Source organism: Gadus macrocephalus, chromosome 12 (genome assembly GCF_031168955.1).
Source record: "Gadus macrocephalus chromosome 12, ASM3116895v1".
NCBI classification, from domain to species: Eukaryota; Metazoa; Chordata; class Actinopteri; order Gadiformes; family Gadidae; genus Gadus; species Gadus macrocephalus.
The window spans coordinates 4,580,065-4,585,545 of NC_082393.1; positions in this window are offsets into that span (position 1 = coordinate 4,580,065).

The window sequence follows — 5,481 nt, forward strand, 5'->3', positions numbered from 1 at the left end:
GCGAAGAGATAAGTGTGCCCAAGCCATTTGAGGTAAATCTGAATCATGGTTTAAGCGTAGATGAAATATGGAGGCCTGAAGGTATTTCATATATCCTGCCTCAGGCTGAAGCAATTAATGCTTCTTTTGGAACGAAATGAAGAAGAGAGGAGACAAACCAAGCTGACTAATTTAATCAGTAAAAAAGCTGAATCAATTAAACTTAGTGCTATATCACAGTGAGATAAAAACGATACAAAAACATATCAGGTAATTAATCCACCCACTTATGTGATTAAACGTCAAACAAACCCTTTTATGATAATTGTACTCCCAATAACGATGAAGGCCAACATATGAGATGTTTTTTCTGTCATCGAGTCTGACAAATCAGAGCTCTGAAAATTCCCAAACATTGCCATTCATCAACAAGTCAGAGTTTTTTTGACATGCGAGTCACCAGTTGCCGTGAACGCAGTACGCGGTTCACATTGCTAAATATTTCTCCATGAAAACCATTTCAGCATGCAGGTCACCACCAAGGCAAGACAAGCATCTCCTGCAAGAACACAAGGTCCAACACCACATGTTTCCCTCCGCGGGGAACGTAAACACAAAAGCCCTTTGTTCTCAGAAATCCTAAAAATGTTTATCCATCAGCACTTGATCTCCAACCGCTCGGACAATAACAACAACATCTTAATGATCCTACCATGATCCTGCTCCATGCAGGATCATGGTAGGATCTTGTTTAAACAAGACTACAGATGAAAATTAGCCTTCATGGCTAAATCTGTCACACTTACATGTTGAACTCTGGAATTCATGTTCATTAATGTGCGCTGTCCCTTTAAAAAAGGAAAAAAACAAACATGTGCTCACTGAAATACTCAGCACATGTTTACATTGGTTCATTATTGTGGGAATATTTCTCCTTCAACAGATGCATGCATTTGCATGCTCACACACACACACACACACACACACACACACACACACACACACACACACACACACACACACACACACACACACACACACACACACACACACACACACACACACACACACACACACACACACAGAGCCAGCATGCTTATAGTGTAGACTAACCGGTTTACCAAGTTAGCTGGCTGAGGTTGGGCTCACTACTGAAATAATTGACAGTGCAAGTGACATGGTTGATTGATGGTTTAATCTTGGTTCATGAAGTTCAAGCATCATAGGCATATTTAGGGACTTTTTGAATGTGAACGACTAATTGGGCTTTTCGTTGTCTACACTGGTTGCTTTGCATTTTAACATGTCAATACATTATATACTTTATATACGTTTTTCATCAATAATATCTACATTTTAATTAAATTCATTGTTAATTTTAAGAGTAGGGACTGGCGTCAATATAAGTCCTCTTAAATTGCTTGTTTTTGAGACTAACCAGGTCCAATTCTATCCAAGATTAGAAAGAAAATTATCCTTACAGAAACACAACTTTTTTCTTGACCTTTTAATTGATCACGGTATGTTTGTTATTGCGTCCAAGTCCAACCCATGTCTCGCTGAAGGAGAAGCGTCTTGAGATTTGAGTTTTTGCAGGAAGAGGATGGTGGAAATGTGAGTGAGAGCTGGAAAGAGAAAAGTTTGATGTGTTGAGCTACAGAAAGCGTAGTGTTATCTAAAATATCTAGGTGAGGGAGGGTTTGAGATTGTAATGACACTAGGGAAATATCCTGCAAGCACCTCTCGTTGAGTGAGAATTGGTCGGACACAATAACAAACAGACCGGATCAAGCAAAAAGTAAAGATCCTGTAGGGATCCTTTCCATTAATGATAGAACATAATCTGAGCCTGTTAGTTGAAAAAATAAGCATTTATAGAGGATCTATTTTGACGGATCATCCTTTGGGGCATAATTACCCCAAAGGATACATTGCAGGTCTTATTCGGAGATTAGAGCTGAAGCGTTTCAGTTCAACACCGGACAGATTTAAAGAGTTGTTGTCCACATTAGCCCCTTAGACCCAAAATTATGTGAAAATAGGGTCCAGGTTGAAAAATCCCAAAGTATTCCTGTGTGTGTGTGTGTGTGTGTGTGTGTGTGTGTGTGTGTGTGTGTGTGTGTGTGTGTGTGTGTGTGTGTGTGTGTGTGTGTGTGTGTGTGTCTGTTTGTGTGCATGATACGTGTGTGTGCAATGCATGGTGTGTGTATGTGTTTGTGTGCATGGTGTTTGTCTGTGTGTGTGTGTGTTTGTCCATGATGCGTGTGTGTATGCATCTATCTATCTGTCTGTTTGTCTGTCTGTCTGTCTGTCTGTCTGTCTGTTTGTGAATTGTGTGTGTGTGTTCTGTGTGTGTACGCATGGTCTGTGTTTATACGTGTGTGTTTATACGTGTGTGTGTGTGTGTGTGTGTGTGTGTGTGTGTGTGTGTGTGTGTGTGTGTGTGTGTGTGTGTGTGTGTGTGTGTGTGCGCGCTACTGGGGAATTAACCAGATGGTGGCTCAAAGTGCTCCAAGCCTCTTAAAGCCTCTCTAAGCCAGGCAGCCAGAGGCTCCTGGAGACAGGAAGCCTCTGGTGGGCTGGCGGCCTGATGGCACCCTGGGTAATCCCATAGCCCTGCTCCCCGTGCGCCTGCCCGGAATTAGCATGTTGTCAGGTTTCATGTGCCAGGCAACCCAGGGCGAACCCAACTCGGGCGACCCAGACCGAACAACCCCCCCCCCCCCCCCCCCCTTCCCTTCCACTGCTCCTCCATCCCTTAACCCTTGCCTGGCCCTCGAGTGTTGTTGTTGTTGCCAGGGTCCCTTCTCCACGCCATTGGCCAGCGCTGCAACAATGTGATGTTTTACCCTGATGCCTCACATGATGGCTCGACTGGGAGAGGGAGCTGATAATGATGACTACTCCAGGAATGCAATTTCCCCCATCTCTGACTTCATTGGAGCTGTTGCACGTCAGTCCACAGTCCCCGGAGCAAGAAGCAGTAGACAAACAACCAATGACTACGTCAAAGGAGAAGAAACACCGATTTGATTTGAGAACGCCTGGGAAAATAAGTGGAAAAAATAAAGTGGAGGACAACTCCGGGAATGATCTTCGGTAGAACAAAATAATTGAGCTCTGAGAACACGCCGCCTCCCTCAACACCTGTGCTGAACGAGCTGCGCACACTCCCGGTGTCTGGGTGCGGTGGTGGAATACGGGATTATGTTGGTGGGCGAGAGCCAGCCAGTTCAGGGCGGCGACCAGAGAGTGGAACACACTCTGAGATAATGGGCTTAGCCGGAGCTGGGCTTGATACACAGACAGACACTCCTCAGTGCTGTGGAGGGAAGACATGCATGTTTACACACGACACGGGCAATACAGACACGTAGAGTGACACCCATGTTAAACCCTTAATACATGCACACTGGCACACACAAGCAGCAAAGAATATCTACTGAACAGCAGCATGTATTTGCGCAAACACAGATGCTCTCTAACGCACGAGCACATGTACATGCACACACACACTTACGTACACACAGACACGCACACACTTACGCACACGTATATGCGCACGCAAACACACACACACACACACACACACACACACAGACACACACAAACTGCCCTCCTGTTGAATAGACGATCGCCATGGTCATTTGCCCGAGGCAAAGACAACCATGCAGAACACACTAACTAGAACAAAGATTGCACAGTTATGTAAAAAGCCATCGACAACAGTACACTGTTCCCAAACAGTGAGCCAGGGGGGAAACATGAGGACAGTCCGTCCCCCCCCCCGTCACCGGTCAGCTGCAACAACGTCGAGGACTCAAACCGAGGATATTGAACTGTGGAACATCCTCATTTGGAATCGTGACGTGGTAACACAGCGACCAGCGTTTAAGAGCACGTATGTGCAAATGCTTTGGGCGAAAACAAAACGTTGCATTCTTTTCTACGACCTCGGACCTGGTACGGACATTCCTATGAGGCCTCTTCCTATTGTGTGTGGACGCACAAATGATTTCACCCTGTTGACACGTGACCGGCGTTTTTCAACTACATTCTTCCAGAGACGGTATACGGTACGGTCCAGACCTGTTCCGTATGAAAGGTTCGTCTGCCAAGTGAGTGATGTGCATCTGGGTCAGGTCTGTTGTGATGGAGGCAGGGGGCCTGCAGCTTCCTGCCTCCATGTGGGTTATCAGCCCGGGAGCAACGGCTTCCTCTCTTACCTCTCGCTACCTCACTTCCTGCCTCTCTCTCTCTCCGTGCGCTCTAATTCTCTATCCTTATCTGCCCTATCTCCCCCATCTCTCGCCATCACTGCTCCAACTCTCTGTCTATTCCTCTCTATTTCTATTTGCTCACTCTTTTTATTCTTCTATTTTTACCAACCTCTCTCTGTCTCTATCCTCGCTTTCTCTCTCCTCTCATCACCTCATTCTCCCACCCTCTCTCTTTCCTACATCCCTCTCTCTTTTTTTCTCTCTTTTGCTATAATGTACAGTCCCTCCACCAGCGCTATTCCATAAACCATTATACAATTCTCTCTATTCTCTACTCGCTCCCACTCCCACGAGTCTCACTCAGTATGTGTCTGTCTTCTAGACGGGTAGACATTTGCCTGTGTGTGAGTGCGTGTGTGTGTGCGTGTGCGTGTGTGCGTGTGTGTGTGTTTGTGTGTGTGTGGGTGTGCGTCTATGTTATGTCTCTCTGTTATTCACCATTCTATTTGCCTATTCTTCTCTTCAAGTCGCTCTCAGGAGGCTGGCGTTTGGTTTTCAACCATCCTGTGTTTCTCAGATCCTGTCTTCAGCTCAAAAACAATCACAGTCACACCGTCTGTGTTTGTACGTGTTGTGTGTGTGTGTGTGTGTGTGTGTGTGTGTGTGTGTGTGTGTGTGTGTGTGTGTGTGTGTGTGTGTGTGTGTGTGTGTGCGTGTGTGTGTACACGTACGTGTGTGCGTGTGTATCCAGCTTTCCATACATGGCGATGACAAAGGAAGATTTTGCCGCTTGGCAGTTCCAGAGACGTGTCTCCGTCACTACCTTCCTGTTTCCTGCGTTTCATTCTCTGGTGCGCTGCGGTAAACTTCCTCTCCCTTTCCTCCATCCGAAAAACACGCTCGCTGGCTCGCTCGCACACACAAACGCACACAAACACACTTGTACATGCGTGCATATAAGGAGTGCACCCACCGAAACACACGCATGCAGAAACAACATGAACCAGCGCAACCGACCTGGCTGGCACTAACATGCTTGGAATGCATAGAAGAATACACATAGATACTAACCCATGCGTTCACAAACAACATGCGCAATCCCACGTGCACACGTGCATGCACACACACACACACACACACACACACACACACACACACACACACACACACACACACACACACACACACACACACACACACACACACACACACACACACACACACACACACACACACACAAATAACAATGCCCTATATCCATCAGCACAGCAGGCCTGCAGAA